Below are 18,973 nucleotides of genomic sequence, written 5' to 3'. Positions count from 1 at the left end.
GCCTTTTGTTGCTCAAGGAGGGAGTAAAGGGAATGGATTTGCCCTTGAACCGGGAGGCTGTGGACGGTGGGGAGGGGTGGGTATGGGGAGAGGGCAGGGGCAGACATACCTGAGATGAGACACCAGTCCCCACCCCATCAAGAGCATGGTCACCATTTTAGTATTCAGCATGCGTGCACACACGCGAGCACACACACGTCACTCCCCTCTTTACCCACCACCCTCCCAAGTCCCTACCAAGCCAGGAAGGTAGCATCTGACCAGTAAAAGAAAAAAAGAAAGAAAAGGAATGAGAGATTAGCGGGAAGAAAATCGGATTCTGGAGTTACCTTAGTTACCAGCTCTTAATGACTTGTGGGGCGGGCTTAGCCACCTTCCTAGGCAGGAGGACCCTCCCTCCTGGGCCCCTCCATCACCCCATTAATAAGATGGGCCCCTTGTTCACGAGTTCTGCTGCAGAAAGGGAAGAATCAAGGACTTTTCAATAAGAGAGAACTCCCTGGGTGGTTTTGAATAGTTGCTTTTTGTGTGGCTGTGAGGGACTCGTCCTCGGCTCTCTGCCCTGGCCGCCTCCCTTAGCCGGCTCTGTCTGGAACCGCCTGCTCCTGGGTCTCCAGATGGATGTGCTTGTTTCTCCCAGAGCTCAATCCTTTATTGTTCCTGCCTTTTCCCTCCTGACACCCTCAGCTTAGCAGAGGCCACGGGCAGCCTTTGCATCTCAGGAAAGCCAGAGAATCCACGAGGTTGTTCTAAAAAGGCTTAAAACCAGCAAGCGGGCTCAGTGTGGTGGAAACAAAAGCATGCTCCCCACATACAGGGTGCTGGGCCTGTCAGCCAGGGCCAAGCTCATGGCTTTGGTGCCAGTGGAAGGGGAATGAATGAGAAGAGGCTGACTGAGGGAGATGATGGTGGAACAAGAGGGAGATGAGTAAATCCATTTTATCAGGTACTGCATACCTTAGGAAAGCACATTTCAGCTCTTTTGGCTTTTGGCAAGCTGGTCCTACCCTTTAATTTTCTAATAAAAAGGAATTACGTTTGCTGAAAAGGCAGTAACCAGCTTCATGTCACTGTCTCTTGTAAAGACCATAATTCCTGTCCTGGGTGTTTGCTGGCTTCAGGGTGGGAGGGGGGCTTATATAATCATGGGTGATGCTATACAGGGGCCAAGGGGCAGGGATGTTGGGGCACACAGCAGACGCCACCAAAGTTGTCAGGTGGCTTTGTCCTACATGCCCCACCCTGGCCTGTTTACTCCCAGCTCAGCCTCTAACCATGGTTTCAGAGTTACCAAGATGGGGCTAAGCAGAGGCCCCTGAGACTCACAACAGGTACTAAGTAAACATTTGTGGAATGAATGAATGAATTCTTACTGATGAGGCTTGGGGTAGCTGGCAGGTTGCTCAGAGGGTCAGATCCTGGTTGCATTGAATGAATGAAGGAAGAAATGAACGAATGCTTCCAGACTCTGAAAACACCTGTCTGGAAGGACTTACAACCCCTCCCCCAAACTCTGGCACTGAATTCACGGGAAGCTTTGCCAAAAATAATACCCTTTCCTTTAAAAAAAAAAAAAAATGTGTTCATTGTGTTAAAAGGAGAGAGATATGAAACAGAAGTGTGTGAAGTCAGAAGTTCATGTCCTTGCTGCTCCATGCCTGGGTCCTTAGAGTCAAGGGTGGTCCCATCCTTCAGATCTCCTCCCAGGACTTCAGGGTCTTGCTCTACGGGACCCTTGCGCATGCAGTTCAACAATCCTGCAGAGCCTCTGGGCCAACCCTGGTCCTGTCCCTGTGAGAGCTGGATGTGGCTCAGACCTCCCAGGGCTGCAGCAGGGCATAGGAAGCATGCAATAGGTATTTATGTGAGTCCCTAGGGGGTGGCTATATGGACAATTTTTCTATTACATGGCCCCTCGCTCCAATCTCAGTTTGAACAAGATCATGAAGGCAGAACATTTACCACAGACAAGCACTGGATAAATGGTAGCCTTTGATTTGGAAGGAATCAGTACCCAGGTCTATGTTCAGGACATGGAACTGAACGTTTCTTATAGAGTTCTGTGTGCCAGGCCCCCTGGGCTGCAGGTGCCCACAGTTCTAGAGGGATGAGGATGCGCCTGAGCAACCCAGCCTTCTCCAGCGGTGCCCTTACTGCTGGTATCCAGGCTCTGCTGTCTAGTTTATGCCACTGGATATGCCAGGGCACAGGTATTTGCTCTGGGACTACCTCTAGCCCCACTAGTCTCAGGCCCTAGGCTGCCGAGGGTCAGCAGCAGACCTGGGAGCAGCCCAGGGTTTGTCTGTTCAGGCATGTGGGAGGAAACACAGAAATGCCCAGTGTGGGCTCGGCACCTGTGGCTCAAGAGGCTAGGGCGCCAGCCATGTACACCTGAGCTGGCGGGTTTGAATCCAGCCTGGGCCCACCAAACAACGACAGCTGCAACCAAAAAATAGCCGGGCGTTGTGGCAGGCGCCTGTAGTCCCAGCTACTTGGGAGGCAGAGGCAGGACACTCGCTTGAGCCCAGGAGTTGGAGGTTGCTGTGAGCTGTGACGCCACAGCACTCTACCCAGGGTGACAGCTTGAGGCTCTGTCTCAAGAAAAAAAAAAAAGGCGGCACCTGTGGCTCAGTCGGTAAGGCGCCGGCCCCATATACCGAGGGTGATGGGTTCAAACCCAGCCCTGGCCAAACTGCAACCAAAAAATAGCCGGGCTCTGTGGCAGGCACCTGTAGTCCCAGCTGCTCGGGAGGCTGAGGCAAGAGAATCGCTTAAGCCCAGGAGTTGGAGGTTGCTGTGAGCTGTGTGAGGCCATGGCACTCTACCGAGGGCCATAAAGTGAGACCCTGTCTCTACAAAAAAAAAAAAAAAAAAGAAATGCCCAGTGTGTTGCTCCTGCCCTCAGACTTGTCTGAATCTCAGTCCCTGGAGGTGGCCTGGAAACCCAAATAGTAACAAGCCCCTTGGGTGCCAGTGATCCCAGCCAGGATTGGGGACTGGCACAAAGCAAAGTAGGGCCAACAACATCTTTTAGACTGGGCAGTGCCCAGATCTTTCCTGGCTGGGCAGTAGGAGAGTCTCAGGGCAGGGAGGGGAGAAGACGATGGGAATGGAAGACCAGCAAGGGTGTGATCTCTCAGATTCTGCCATGGGTGGTGAGACAAGTGACCATATTATCTGCACAGTGCTGGGCATCTAGTGGGTGCCTACAGACCTGACTGCACAAATGGTGGCATTGGTGCACACAGGGATGCCCGAGGAGCCGCAGATTTTGGAATTCCAATTTGGGAGTCCCTGCAGGGTTTCCAGTATCATCCTATGTCACTAATACCTAGTTGGGCTGGGGAAGACCAAGCAACCATAAGGGTAGCATGGGGTTCTGACTCCTCTAGAGTTCAAAGAGGACCCATCTGCCCTGGGTGGCCCTTCCCTGCTTAGAGCTGCAGCTGGCCATTCTGTAACCTGGGCCCCATGCGGAATGGGTCCATAGCAGGCAAGTTTGTCAGGGGCAGCCTTGTGTGTTTTTCATTCAAAATCATTTTTTAATTACAAAAAGAAACATGGTTGTAAATAAAGAAGGAAAAAAAACGCAGATGTACATAAATAGGTCAGAGTCTCTCTGTGGGTTTCCCTAGAGGTCATTAATTATACTAGTTCAGTTGAGTCTTCTGATTCTTTTATTTATTTATTTATTTATGTTTGAGACAGAGTCTCACTTTGTCATCCTCAGTAGAGTGCTGTGGCGTCATAGCTCACAGCAACCTCAAACTCTTGGGCTCAAATTATCCTCTTGCCTCAGCCTCCCAAGTAGCTGGGCCTGCAGGTGCCTGCCACAATGCCTGGCTATTTTTTTGAAACGGGGTCTTACTCTTGATCAGGCTGGTCTAGAACCTGTGAGCTCAGAGCAATCCACCTGCCTCTGCCTCACAGAGTGCTAGGATTACAGGTGTGAGCCACTGCACCCAGCCTTCTGATTCTTTTTTGGTTGTATTTATACACATATATGTCTTCGTTGAGCTGAACTGTGTGCTGAACCCTGCCGCTAGGGGGCGCTCACGGACCTGGCGGTGCTGGCTTGTGAGGTGTCAAGGTAAGAGGGGCACACAGAGGCTAACGGGGGTGACTGATCAGGGAGGGAGCCAGGAAGGGCCTGCTGAGATATGGGGTGGGAACTGGTGCCTCTCAGTGTCCTAGGTGCCAGGCCATGGAGTTTCAGGGGATTCTGAAAGGAAGGAAGCCAGTGAAGGTTTTTATTTAAGCAGGGAAGTGACCTGGTCCGGCATGAGTTTCGAACATGGTTTCTCTCCAACAGAGCTTGCAGGAGTGCCCAGGGGGCTTGTGTGGAGGCCAGAGCAGGCCAGAACAAGGATGGTGGTGGCTGGCATAGAAGAGGGGTGGGCTTGAGCCAGAAAGGTGGGAACCCTTCAGCTTGTCCTTGCCTGGGGACGAGGACAGGCTGTCTGGTTCCCACAGGTGTGCCATGGAGGTGGCAGACCAAGGGAGGTGTACCTACTAGTTCAGCTCACTGCCTGCCAGGCCACTATTGCCCCTTCTCAGCCAGCAGACCTTGCACTAGCACCTCTGGACCCCTAGCATTGGAAATGGCAGTCAGCTGGGCCTTTGTGTTTCAGGATTCCTCCTCCAGGGACATAGGAGCTCTGAAGATGCTTCCAGGGGTGCCACTCTGCCCCCACCAGCCTCCTCTGACACTCAGCTGCTTCCCAGAAAGAAACACTTTGTCACAAAGGGAGGGAGGGAGAGGATGTGCCTCTGTGCTGCAGCCCATCTGGGAGCCCGCGTTGTTCTCCTGATGGAAGGAAACATCTGCTTGGTCCTCTCTGAGAGGTGGGCAGCAGACCAGCCTCCCTGGCCTTGGGAGGGAGGTAGAGAGCACTGGCTGAGCCCAGAGCCCCTAAGACGAGCCATCACCGTTCTCTGCCTCTTTGTATACTCTTTTGAGGGGCTCCTGCCTTCCCCCCAGGATGGGGGCTCCTGGGGCAGAAGCCATGGTTCACCCCAGAGGACCATGTCTGTCTTTTGAGGACCCCTTCATTATTCCACACACTCGCTAGAGCCATGTTTTTGAAAGATGCGGCTGCCAAACAAACCGCATTTATTACATAATGATTAATTCATCGCCCCCATTTCTTATTAATCAGAGACATCCATAACTGCCTATCTGAGCTTTGGGTGGAGGACAAGAACCAGCAGGGCCTCGAGCTGACAGTCTTCCAGGCCAGATCAGGGCGCTGACGATTTGTGTCAGTGCAGTCTCATTTGGGGTAAATGCACAGTACCCCTGAGGTTTCCAGAAGAAATGGAGACAGCTCACAGACCCCCCACATGTCACCTTCCCAAGCCCCTGGGGCTTCCTGAGATGTTTTATAACCCCCATCTCCAGCCATCCCTGAACTCAGGCTGGCTGCCTGGCACTTGGCCACCAGCCAGCTGGTGGTGTGTCGGGATGAGGGAGGTGGAGTGGGCCAGGCTTTTTCACTGGAAGCTGCCATTAATGGCAGCCTAGGGAGAAAAGTAGGGCCAGGGCTGAGGTCAGAACCATGCTGGGCAGAGCTCACAGAGGGCTGTCCTGGCAAGGTAGTCCTGAGGTGGGACTGGGAATTATAAGGTTCCAGGGATATTTGACATGCCCGTCCTCTTGCCCCCAAGGGCCAAGCAAGCTGAGGTTGGTCTGTGCCATTCACCTTTCTTTGCTCACTCATGTAACACCGACTGTGTGGCCTGCCCCCCACTAGATGTGCTCCTGCCCTCAGACTCCCTACAGGCTAATGGGGGTGGGGCACGTGCCCAAACAACCTGTTGTCATGTCATGTGAAGCTATCCCAAGGGCTGCCAAGAAGAGCTATGGGACCAATGAGAAGTCATTTAACCCAAACCAGGGGTGGGGAGGTGGTTAAAGAAGGCTTCCTAGAGGCGGTGCTGCTCCAAGAAGGTTGGGTGGTTTTCATAGGTTTCTTTTTTTTCCTCAGTCTTCTTAAATAACTACTTCTCGCCACACACTATTAGGTGCTCTTTACGTAGACTGTCATGTTTAATTTGCACCAGCAACCCTGGGAGGCAGGAAATAACTTTCGTATGTTACCAATGAGTGAGCTAAGGATCAGAGAGGGGAGACTGCTTGGCCAATTGGCTCAGCCATGACTAGAACTCCAGAAGGTTCTTAGAGGAGATGCAGGAGGATGGGAGGCTAAGCTGCCATACCTGGCAGAGGAAACAGCCAATGCTAAAGAGTGGCAGTGGGTGCAGCTGCAGTGTGGAGGGCTGCACAGGTCTGTAATGCTGGATCAAGCAGGGGCGGGCTGGGATCACACAAAGCCTTGAATCCTGGCAGCAGAGAGTTCAGGATATGTGTCAGGGATGGCAGTCAAGGGAGTGAGGTGGTCCTACTGCAAGTCTCTGGGGGCTTTGGCTCCTGGTGGAGCCCTCCTGCCTGCACCCCTTGCCCCCCTGCACCCCTTTTGGCACCTGGCAGCAAGTGCACCTCACTAAGCTGATGTGTCTTTTCCTGCTCCTCACCTCAGGAGACAGCAGCAAAGGCCGGCATGGAGCATCAGGAAAGTGCACACAGCATGTCAGCCCCAGGGGACCTTCTGGACCTCCCCTTCCACTCTGGCAATACTCATCTCCACCATCCCTGTCCAGAAAGAGGTTGAATGGCAGCCAGCGTCTGCCCATCAGCAGAGAGTTCCCGCTCTTAGCACCAGCTCGCCTGAGCTGCCTCCAGGGACAGTCCTGCCCGCCTCCCTAGAGAGGCAGCACACTTCCGCTACCGCCTAATAGCTCTCCCGGCTGGAGACAATCCTTGATATTTAGCCTGCGTGGCAGGAGCCTTAATAGCAGCAGCTCTCCCTCTCTGCTTCTGCCTCCAGAGCCCCAGAGGCAGCCCTGCTCATCTCCTGAGCCGACATAGTCAACGTCCTCCCTGCGCTGCCCAGGCATCAGGCAGAGGCCCTTCTGCCCACTCTTGGCAGTATTGGGAATGAACAAACATCCAGGAGCATTTCACATGTGGTATTTTCTCCTCTGAGGTTCAGAGGTGCTCTGTGAGAAGGTGTTATTAGCATTGCCCCCATTTTAAAGGTAAGGAAATTGAGATTCAGAAAGGTGATGTGAAGGAGATGGACCACTTTGGCTCCCTTCATCCGTCCCCCTCTAGGCTTCAGGACATGTGGACCAAGTTCCCTCAGGCCTCGGGAACTTAGCCTCTGCTGGTCTCTCTTGCCTGGTGCCTTTCTCCTCTCTGTCTTTTAGATCTCATCTCAGGGAAGCCTTCTTACCCTGGTACTTACTAAGCTTGGCCTTTGCCATACTGTAAGCTACATGAAAGCAAAGACTACTCCACCTTTTTTATTTGAGGCAGGATCTCACTAGTGCAGTGGAATCATAGCTCACAGCAACCTAAATTCCTGGGCCCATGTGATCCTCCTGCCTTAGCTTCCTGAGTAGCTAGGACTATAGATGCCATCACCACACTTTTATTGGCTTTATATTTTTTGTGGAGATGGGATCTCACTGTGTTGCCCAGGCTGGTCTCAAACTCCTGGGCTCAAGCAATCCTCTTACCTCAGTCTCCCAATGTGCTGGAATTATAGCTGTGAGCCACTGCACCTGGCCTCACCCCACTTTTTACTGCTTTCTCTGTCTTTCCAGACCCAGCATAGGTATGAAGCTCCCACAAGGCCTCCCTAAACCTTTACTGAATGAGTGAGTGAAGGGTAAGTAAATGTCTGTGCTGGTTATAGTTTATAGAAGGCCAGCTGCAGTAACAACCCCACCCTAACATCTCTAGATCTCATTCTTCACACACGAGGTGGCGAGTGTTTCCGGTTGGTGGTGGATGGTTTCCTCCGTGGGGTGGTGTGGCCTGGGCAAGGTCTGTGTCAAGCTGGGAGAGTGCAGAGGGTCAAGCCTAGAAGTATGTATTGCTTCCACTCACATTCCTTTGACTGGATATTGGTCATGTGACTGCACCCAGCTGCAAGGGAGGCTGTGAAATGTAGTCCAGCTTGTGGTGACTCTAGAGCAGGGGTCCTCAAACTGCGGCCTGCAGGCTACATGAGGCAGTGTGATTGTAGTTGTTCCTGTTTTGTTTTTTACTTCAAAATAAGATATGTGCAGTGTGCATAGGAATTTGTTCACAGTTGGTTTTTTTTTTTTTTTTTTAAACTATAGTCCGGCCCTCCAACGGTCTGAGGGATAGTGAATTGGCCCCCTGTTTAAAAAGTTTGAGGACAGCTGCTCTAGAGTTTCCCCTGCAGGTTACATATTGGCTTCTCTAATCAGCAGAGCCAGCCATTACCAAGTCCTACCATACCCTGTTCTAAGCACTTTTCTCACATTGACACATTTTATTCTCCTAACAACCATGGTGGCTATTATTAGCCCCATTTACAAATGAGGAGGCAGGGCTCAAATGGCCTGTTAAGGGGTAAAGGATCTCCTGGAAACGTACCATGGGTGTCTGGAGGTACTGTAGCCAAAGGCCAAAGGCTGAGACCCTCACCCGTGACTCCACACACCATATGCCACTGGCATTTGAGAACAGGGCAGGCCCATGTCCAGAAGAAATGAACTGTATACAGGCTGTGCCACTGTTGCTGGCGTCTTTTTGCCTTGGTCTTTATGAGGTTTTTGCCCTTGTCCAGAGATGGAGGAGGGTGGGATGGAGTACATCTCTCTGAGGGTCTGAGCCAGGGCTCAGCACTCTTCCTTATTCCAGAGGGGATGTGGGCATACATGGGCTACTAAACCATTAGCCATCAACTCCGAGCATTGTCCTTGTGGCCCATTATGACAGGTGCTCTCCTGTTGGCCCTTCTGCCACTTAGCAGCTGTTCTCTAGCCCTATGCAGGAAAGGTGGAGGGGAGTGTGGTCAGCGCTTTGATAGATTCTATATGGTGGGGTAGCTGGAGGGAGTGATGACTTTGCCAAGCCAGGCAAGCCTCATGAGGCGATGGTTCCATTGGGCTTTCAAGGCTAAGGTGGGAAGTTCATCAGAATGAGCCAGGAAGGGAATGCCAGGCAGAAGGAACAGCTGTGGAAAGGCTGAGAGCACCTGACTTCTGAGGCCCTTCTGACCCACACTGAAGAGGGAATGTCTTCTAAACCTACTTGTAGTTCATCTCACCTCAAGTGGGTGTTTTCCTCTTACCTGTGGAAGAGAGGAGGCCTGGGAAGAGAAGAGGAAGGGGGAGGAAAGGATAGCAAAAGAGTTGAGGAAGGGAAGTGAACAAATACTGACTGGGCTGACCACCTGCTGGCTCTCTTTGCTGTCACCTCTCAGCCTTCTCTCCCTTTGGTACCCAGCTGTGGACACAGGCCTCCTTGCTCTTCCTGGCATATGCTGCTGCCTCAGGGCCTCAGCACTTTCTGTCCACTTGTTCTGACTGCAGTGTCCTCCCTGCAGATTGCCACGTGGCTCCTTCCCTCTCCCTCTTAGTCTTCTCCTTCAAATGTTACCTCTTAATGAGACCTAAATGAGGCCTACTAGACAACCCTATTTAAAATTACGAATCTCCCTCACATTCCCCAGTTACCCTTAGCAAGTGTTTTCTAAGGCTCTGTACAATTTACTGATACGTTTTGGCTTACTGGCCGCCTCCAGAGCCTCCCCAGTCTAACCCCAGTACACGCCACCAAAGCACGGGGGTGTTGTGGGGGGGAGGGTTGCTTTTGTTTTTTGGCTTGCTCAGTGATGGCTCTCTAGACCATGAACATAGTAAGCACTCAATAAACATTTTAAATATGAGTGAATCCAGCCCTGGGCAAATATGACCCCATTTCACAGACGAAGGCAGAAGTGGCGGCCGAGAGCCCCTCGGGAACCTCCAATCTCCGCCCCCACCTCCACCCTCACCTCCACCCCCAGCCCCTCGGGCCTGTTCCCAGACTGAGCACGGGGCGGCGCGCGGGCACAGGTAGCCATGGTGACGGCGTTCGGGACTGCTAGTGTTGCCTGCCTTTTGTGTTTTCACAGGCCCCTGCCTCCAGGACGGGGCGCAGCTCCTGATTGGCCGTCACGCTGCGGAGGGGCGGGGCGACTGGGGCAAGACTTATCACGTACCGCCGGGCGTGGCTGGGAGGAGGCCTGGCTTCCGGAACAGCCGCCTTAGGAGCCTGGCTTTTGGGAGGGTTTGTGGCTCCTTGGCTGCCCCCAACAAAGGATACTTCGTTCCCTGGGCTCCCTCTCTTTGTAGTTTTTCTTAGACCTTAAGGGTCTGAGAGTGAGAGGCCCACTGGGTCAGCGCCCCCTATCGTCATCATTCCACGCCGTTGCCAACCACCTCAGGGCCTTTGCACGTCATTCCTGGACACTCTTTAAGTCCCTTTTCCTGACTGATTCCTCAGCCCTCTTCAGGAAGCTTTCCACATAGCCCACTTGCCTGCTCTGCCAAGCACTTGTCTCCGCTGCACTTGTGCCTTTATTTCTTCATCCTCTTGCCATACCAAAACTGCTGTCCGGGCAGGACCCTGTCTGTGGCCTGGAACACAGTAGGTGCTCCGGTTATACGATTGAATGCATCCATTCATCTGGCTGCCTGAGGCTTCCTTGGCAGGCCCAGTGCTGGCCTGGGATTTGGAGGAAGGGAGACAGATGTGTCTTCATACCCAGACACAGAAGAGCTTGTCTCCAAGGTTAGGGCATGGGGTCAGTGTCTAGCCTAGACCCCAGGCTAGAGGAGGCTGGTTTGGTGTGTACCCCTGATGAAAGGCCCACTGTGCTGGCCAGACAAGAAGCCTGGGGTCTGGCCCTGCCTCAAAAAGAGGGCATGATCACAGGAACAGGCTGGGTTGGGGGCTGAGGTAAGGGCTGCTAAGTGCCCATTTGGACTAGCACTGGGAGGCCCAGTGTCTAACTCTTACTTGTGGATTACCTGTTGTGCCCTGTCCTGGCTTGAGGGGGTGAGGATGATGGGCAATAAGAAATTTTCTATAATCCCATCCTCACAGCACTCCCACAAACCAAGAGGGAGGTAGAGTCCTGAAATCAGTCACATAGTTATACATGTACATACCTTCGGGATCTTAGTGGGCTTTGGGGGTACATACGTTGTTCTGCCACCAGCATCAAAAGAAAAGTATGGTGTACTGCAAAGTTAATAACAATGTACTAAATAAATCAGAGTTTTGTGAGCATTGGCATGTGCTATAAACTACCCTGGAGTTTGTACCAGGGACAGATGCCTGGGTTCAAGCCACTCCCAAATGACAGATTTTAAGGGCTAAGTCTGAGGAATCTGCCCTTTTTCAAGCCTGTGTGGTTTGGATACTCTGAATCTAAGTTGACTGTCTGAGAAAGAGAATGACAGATGTTTGTCTCCAAACACATTTGAACCCCTCTGCAGGCTCTAGAAAGTCCCCTCTACCATTCTTCATTCCAGAACCTGGGTCGAGACTCAAGTCTAGACTGGAGGGACTGGATCCTTTGGGGATTGGAGAAAAATTCTACATCCTCTTTAGAAAACCGAGCTTGTACATCACACATAAACACTTTGCATTGGATCTCAGGAAGTTCTCTCACCTGGGTGGGATGGTCTGAGGGCACTGAGACTTGTTTGGGGAACTGAACTTAATGCCAAAGCGTATGGTTGTAAAGGTTGTATACTGCACAGGGTATCCTGGCAGAAATCCAACTGCTGGCCAACCTGTGCAGCCTGGTGCCTAGGGTATTTTTCCTGTTTTGTACAAAGGCATGATGTCCCATCTGCACTTCCCCTCCTGCCTGTGACAACTCAGTGAAGCACCAGTGCAGTTATATGAATTATCAGTGAGGAGCTGGCCTATAAACTGTTAGTAAAGCCTTAACAGATGACCTACAGTCCTCACCCACCAATGTTTGTTCCTGGTGCTGCTGAGCCCAGAGCCTTTACTGGGCAGGGGTTGGGGGAGCTACCCCCAGGCCTCAGATTCAGACAAGAAGATGGGACAAGGATTTGAGGCTTGCCTGCACAAAGTGGGGGATGGGAGTGGGGAGGAGGGCAGGAGCACCTAATTAAGTGGTTCTCTGGGTCCACTTTATAGATCAGGGATACTGAGGCTGTGAGAAGTAGTTTGGAATAAAGAATACTCAATTTGTCTAGAGAGACTTAGTGAACAAAGATTTTGGAGTAGAACCGGGAGGAGACCAAGGGGGGGAGAGGAAATAACTAAAGCTATGCCCTCAGCCCTTCACACCATGCTGCTGGCCAGCTGCAGTGACTGACTTCTCTTTCTGAAGGCCTCCCCTGACCTCTGGGCTGGTTAGAGGCCTCTTGGCTCCTCCAGCCTGGGCTCTGCTGCCACCTGGTCTGGCAGGCCTGTTTATGCACTGTCACCCAAGAGCCTGGCAGCACCCTGGTGCTGGACTGCGAGCCATAGCCACAGGGCCTAGCGCACGGTCAGTGTATAAGACAACTGTGTTGAATGGTAAGTCACTGATTAAGTGGGCTCCAGGCTTCTAGCAGCTTTGCTGGGCTGGGGGTGGAGCCGAAAGGAAGGATGCAGGCCTGGAGTTAGACAAGGAGGCAAGGGGAGCATCAGGCATTGGGGCCCTTGGGGGCAGACCAACTTAGCATTTCCTGTCTGCCAAAACCTTGGGACTACCTCACTGACCTGTCTAGTACGTCCTGGCTGAAGGACAGCAGGGCCTGGACAGTGGAGCCCAGGGAGTGCTGAGGGTGGGAGATGTAGGGCAGAGCTTTCCTTTTCCTTCTCTCTTTTTTTTTTTTTTGTAGAGACAGTCTCACTTATTGCCCTAGGTAGAGTGCCATGGCGTCACACAGCTCATGGCAACCTCCAACTTCTGGACTTAGGTGATTCTCTTGCTTCAGCCTCCCAAGTAGCTGGGACTATAGGCGCCTGCCACAACACCTAGCTATTTTTTTGTTGTTGCAGTTTGGCCGGGGCCAGGTTTGAACCTGCCACCCTCGGTATGTGGGGCTGGTGCCCTACCCACTGAGCCATAGGCGCTGCCCTAGGGCAGACCTTTCCATATAGGGGGTGTCTCTCCATGACAGGCAGGGTCCCTGCCAGAAGGGACTTCCCTGAGCCAGCAAAGGTGGTGTCCCTTTACAGCCTTACCTGCCCATAACCTCCTGGCCCAGCCTGTTCTCTCCCATGGGCCCTCATCCTCTGGACCATCAGGTGCAAATGGCTGGATCACCTGGGGTTCTCTGATAAAGGCCAGCCCCTCCCTCACACCCAGTGCCCCTCAGGGCTGGCGAAACCCTCTGGCACCCACTTGCTTGCAAGGCCAAGGCCCATCTTGCTGCACAGCTTAGGCTGGACTGTTCCCTCTGGGCATGTCATGCTTCCCTGTCCCTAACCTCTCCAGTGCTACATTCAGTTGACAGATACTTGGAGTTCCCCGGGGTCAGTGCAGCCCTCCACAGCCTAGCCCTTGGGTGAGTCCCAGCCTCTCTGAAAGGCTGCATGCTCCTGGCCAGCCTCTGTCTGGGGGCTAGTTGGTTATTCCATGGCCTGTTTGGTCTGTCTGTCCTGGCTCCTCTGGGTGCAGAAGCTTATGTACCCATCATGGGGCCTGGCAGTGGGTGGCTGGGGATGCCTGGCCACAGGGTGAAGGAATGAGTGAGTGAACAGATGCACGGAGAGCTGCAGGAGGCGGGGGCAAACCTACAGCCCTTCTGCCCTCAGAGGGGAATAGGTTTCCCCTCTTGTGTGGGGGGGCTAGGGCACATCGCTCTCATGTCCCCTTGTTCCCTCGCCTCCTACAGGTGTCATGAGCGCCTGTCTGCCATGTTCTGGGCCAGCTCAGGTGCTCAGGACACAGTAGGAACAAGACAGACAGACCCTCCTCTTTGTGAAGTGGATGCCTGAGCCAGACCAGTTGTGGGTAATGAGGCAGAGAAGCAGAGGGGCATGTGGGGCTGTGGGAAGGGGCTACTGCCAAGCCTCAGTCTTCTTGCCTATGCAGTGGGGGCAATGGCTCACCTGGGGTGGCCCTTCAGAGTTACTAGCCTCTTATTCAGCCCTCAGAAGGTGTTGGTGGAGCTTATGGATACGAATGTGGCTATGCTGGGCCCTGTGGACATTTTGCCTTATCATGATAGGGTCAGGCTTGCCACCTCCAGTTCTCAGAGGGGCAAACAGAGGCCCAGGAAGGGACAGGGTGGTCCCACACATTTGGAGTGGGGATCGAAGAGAGCTTCTGGCCTGAGGAGGAGGGCGGGGAGACCCTGGGCCCAGACAGACCCCTGTGTGTAAGTGAGGATGGCTGTAGAAGGGAAGGGCACTGTCAAGGTGTTGGGGGTACCCAGCACTGAGCCTGGTTTCTCTACAGCTCAAGGACTACAGTCTTGGGGATCAGGGAAAAGAGAGTTGTTCTGGCTGTGGGGTTGGGAATACGTCATGAGCCTAGGCTGCACGGCCAGGGTGGATCCAAGGAGGCAGGCAAGACTCCCATGAAGGGGCCCAGCGTGGGCAAAGGCTGGTGGGGGGTACTCTCCCGCAGACCAGTTCAATAACATGGAGCACGCACAGGGGATCCTCTGGTCCGCAGTGGGGATGGGGACCTGAGCTGCACGGTGCCTTCACCTTGCCCACACTCTCCTTCCTCCAGGCCCTCAGCTCTGAGGCCTCCTCAGGGCGGCAGGACCCCAGGTAAACAGCCCTGCTTCCTGCCCAGCCGTGGCCGCATCCTCTCCACAGAGGATTTCCCCCCTGAGTCAACAGCAGCCACCACTTTCAGCTAAGTAGAAGGGAAGTTGGGACTTGCATTTGCCTCTGTAGTGCCTGTAATCAGCCCCACACAGCCCCGCCGAGGCGCCTGTCACTGCTGCTTCCGGAGACTACTTGAGATACACCTGCTGGCACTGAAAGGAAGCAGTGATCCATCAAAACAACCTGGGTGCTGGGGCGGGGGCCTGAGATTTGCTTTCCTCTCTGGAGGAACAGGGCAGAGGCGTCTGAAGTCCCTGTGGCTCCTAGCAGTCTAGAGTCACAGGGCTCAGTCACTTCTCCCCTCTGGGCCTTGGTTTCCCTGCCTGTCAAAGGTGCAGGGTGATGAGCTCCCAGCTCATGCCTCTGGGTCTCCTCCCTTGCCCCCACCCTCATCTCTCCCTTTCCAGAGACATTATAAATCAAACGGCTTAGAATGCAAGGCATCAAAAATTCTGAAACCTTCATCTATTATTAACGCTGACAGTAAATTCCCCCTCTGAGCGTTTTACATAGCAACTGTTACCAAGACTCGCTGGTGGAGCTGCCGCTGCATCTGGCAGCATCCCAGCAGCTCCAGGCGGGATGGCAGGCCCACACTGGCCTCACACCCCCCACCCCCACCCCTGGCCAACACCTGGGCACGCGACAGGCCCCTGTGTGGAAGGGTGGGCAGGGAGCCCTTGGCACAAGAAACAGTTGGTTTCCTGTTGGAAAGGGGCCCTAACTGCTTTTGGTGAGCCCTACAAGAGACTCCTGGCAGACCTCAGCTCCTGCCCAGGTAGAGATGAGCCTGAAGCCCCCAGACCCTTTGGAGGCTGGGCTGGTGGTCAGGGATGGGATATGGTAGCCTCCCTGCCTAGCTGCCCTGAAGAGAAGAGGCCCAGGAGATAGAGGACAGGAAAAGGCTTCATAAACTGTAAAGGGCTGTGCAGATGTTGTTTACCAACTCACCCACCTGTCAGCTAGACATTCCTGAGTGCCCGTTTGTCTGCAGGCAGTATCTGGGCACCAGAGATTTAAAACAAAGATGAAAGGCCCAGTCCCTGTCATACCGGGTTTGGTAGGAGACAGGCATATCAACCCCTAACAGCAGTCAAGTGCGATAAGTGTGTGTGTACCAGGAGAAAAGTTGGTGAGGGGATTAGGGAGGGCCTGTTACAGGAGCTGAGGCCTGGACAGTTTTAAAGGATGAGTAGGGGAGGGTCTACCTGTTCTGGAGAGAGGAACTGGCATGTGCAAAAGCCCAGGGGCATGAAGCATCCCAGTTGATTATAGGCTGACCAGTTTGGATGGGGAGGGGTTTGGTGGAGGGAGGGAGTCAGAGGATGCAGGAGCTTGAATGTACAACAAGAAGGTTTTTATTTTGGGGCACTGGGGAGCCATAGAATGTTTTAAACTGGTGAGGAACAAAGTCAAATTTTGTTTGAGGATGAGACATGGCTCTGTCTTCTGGGTCCCCTGCTCAGGGACCTTGGGGTGGGAGATACCTGCCATTCACAAGTGCTGTAACTGCAACGCATACCCTGCAGATGAAGGATACGGAGCCTCGCCCAGGTGAGAACACCTGCCCAGGCAGGAGGGAAACAGGGAGGCTGGCAGCTCTCTCAAGCTATTATTATGTACTTGCTGTATGTTGGGCAGGGTGGTGTGGCCTCCAGTCATAGACAAGGGTCTGGGTGTTATACCTAGAGAAACAGTCTCTGGGGCAGGGAGCCTGTGGGCCTCTCCAGGTCAGAGTAGCAGGCCCATGAGGAGTCAACTCACACACTCACTGTGCAGTTCCAGAAAGCAGGACACAAACCTGGACACAGACTTCAGCCCAGCCGGATGTCCATTGGTAGACTGACCACCTAGTGACAAGCAATATGTATGTTTATTGCAGAAAATTCATCAAATAAAAAGAGATCCAAAGAAAACAGTGTTCCCTTGAATTCCCAGCTCCTACCTTCCTGACTTTGGGCCCATTGCTCCAGAACCAGGCACAGATTTTTAAAAATAGAAGTGGTGTCATATTCTTTCTGTATACCCTTTGGTGACCTGTTTTTATCACTCAATACATTGGGAATAGTTCCCCACGTTCTCACCTATTTCAGGGTGCGGTTTGCCAAGATCCAACCTACCCAGAGGGGACCTGGCTGACCTAGAATGTTCAGTGCTTATTTTCTAAGGTGGAGGCATGTCTGGGCCTCCTGCTGCTGCACTCAGCACCCAGCACAGGGATTGGTGCCACATAGGTGCCAAATGCAGAGTTGTAAAAAGAAGTGAGTGCTCCATCCCTGAAGCTGAGTGAGCAAGAGGTGGATAGGGATGCCATATTTGGATCTGAGGCTAAATTGAGTTTTGGAGTAAGAACTGTGCTTACTAAAAGCTCCAGATGTTCAGAGTAATAGGGGTAAGGTATTCAGGGAACACTTTTTGGAGGAGGGGTCCTGTAGAATTTATAGAAGGGAAGTAACTGTATAATTATCCATTACTCATCTGGCAGATATCCAGATAACCACTAAGGGTTCCTTCCTGGTTAGAGCCCTGTGCTGGGTGGGCAAGGCTGGAGACCCAGACAGAGTTCTGCCCCAGTGTGGCCAAGCCTAGTTTAAAAGGCAGGCCCATGCCCAGGACATTGTGGCTGTGTGCTCCATGGGATAATGGTGGAAAGGCAGATGCTGAGGCCCTAGGGACCTAGAAGAGAGCCCTTCTAGTAGGTAGAGTGGGCCTGGCATCAGGGCCACATAGACTGTACCCATCAGTTTGGTTCACCCCACTGTCTGGCCTTATAAGAACTCCTAGATACTGAAGGGTGACAGCAGCTCGGTGCCCTGTCCCTGGGTCCCCTGCCTTGGAGAGGGGCTCCTACAGTCCATTGTCCACTCCCAGAGTCCCATGCCAATGTAGGCCCCCCCAGCCCTCACCCATAAGTCAAGGATATATCTTCTCAGAGTCTGAAAGCCACAGTTGGAATCCTGATGTGGGGCCTGGGCCTTAGTTTCCTCAGCTGTGAAACAGTGGCACAAGCCACCTCTGCCCACCCTACAGGGAGTGTGTGAGGCTGAAATCAAACATATTCCAGATGCTGTTGCCACACCCAAAGAAGACCTTCCTCCTCCTGCCTGGCCCTGGCCACCCAGGAGGGGAAGCACAGCAGACAGCCCCCCCCCCCCCCCCCGAGTTCTGAGAGCCCTCTGGAACTGCATGCTTGGGTGACAGGCAGATGACATTGGTGGGTGTGTCTTAGAGTCAAACAGACCTGGGCTCAATCTCCAGCTACTCTGCTTCCTGGCTATGTGACCTTGGGCTGGTTCCTCGTCTCTTCTCTGTGCTCAGAGTCCTCATTTCTCCATTGGGGATGATCATAGTGGCACCAGCAACGCAAGAGGCAACTTGTACACAAATGCCTGAGCTCGGGGCTGGGCACACAGTCCTTAGCAATGAAAGCAGTCCTGTGGGCTTTTTTAGAACTAGTGCCCAAGGAAATGGGGGTGGCAGATTCTACACTGGTCTTATAAGCTCCTGATACACGTGTCGCCACCAGATTCTGCCTCTGGGATAACAGGACACTGGTCCAGTCAGCCCATGTCGTTAGCTTCTCCTGAGCACCTGTTCTGTGGCATATACTGGAGTACAGTGATGGAGCTAGAAGCTGCAGACTCACTGGGGGGCAGAGTGCCCAGGGCCCTGTGGAGGTGGCCTGTGAAGGAAGGGAGGAGCCTCTGAGAGAGGTGATGAGGCTCCAGAGCGTTTTGCCGGCAAATGCAGAGGAGGTGCAGCCCCCAGGTCCTCCCAATGTGTGGAGAGGATGGGAGGCACAGAGCTGGGGGTGAAAATAGCTCCTTGTAGGCATGAAATGGAGGCTGGGGAGGTGGGCAGAGGAGGCTCAGCAGCAGCCAGACAGAGGCAGAGTGAAATGGGAAGAAGATAGTGCATTGAGGTGTGAGAAGGGGCCAGGGCTTGGAACAAAGGGCCTGCATGGCAGAAGCAGGAATTCCTGAGTGAGGACACTGGGCTCAGAGCTGGAGGGCCAGCACCCTCCTGTCTACTCAGCATGCCTGTGCCTGCCCAGTCCTTGCCAGCATGGGACTTACCATCCAGTGGGGCAGATAGAAGAAGCAAGTGAGGAATCCAATTTCAGAAAGTAGTAAGAACCGTAGGGGTGGGGAAGCTGTCTTAGGCACTGCAGTCAGGGAGGACTTCTTGGAGGAGGTAGCTAGGAAGTGATGAGATCCAGGAGGATGGTGGCCTGGAGGTCCAGGACCTGGTGTGCATGAGGAGTCAGTGGGAGCCAATGTGGTTGGAATGTATGTG

General features: G+C 53.3%; 1 protein-coding gene across 11 annotated transcripts in view; it reads left to right on the top strand.

The window, feature by feature from the left end:
• RAI1 (retinoic acid induced 1) overlaps nucleotides 1-18,973 on the top strand; it is a 120,044-nt gene that overhangs the window by 57,092 nt on the left and 43,979 nt on the right. For 3 of the 11 annotated variants that reach the window (XM_053570664.1, XM_053570670.1, XM_053570669.1), the window contains one exon: nucleotides 7,669-7,733. The exons of 6 other annotated variants lie outside the window; for them this stretch is intronic. The gene's annotated coding sequence lies outside the window, so the exon portion shown is untranslated. Of the gene's footprint in view, nucleotides 1-4,033; nucleotides 4,091-4,631; nucleotides 4,846-7,668; nucleotides 7,734-18,973 lie in introns of those variants that run through there. 2 more of the 11 variants (XM_053570668.1, XM_053570665.1) reach the window with 2 other exon arrangements.

Source organism: Nycticebus coucang, chromosome 18, assembly GCF_027406575.1.
Source record: "Nycticebus coucang isolate mNycCou1 chromosome 18, mNycCou1.pri, whole genome shotgun sequence".
Lineage (NCBI taxonomy): Eukaryota > Metazoa > Chordata > Mammalia > Primates > Lorisidae > Nycticebus > Nycticebus coucang.
Note: the sequence above shows the minus strand (reverse complement) of the source record. Positions and strands in the feature narration are given on the sequence as shown.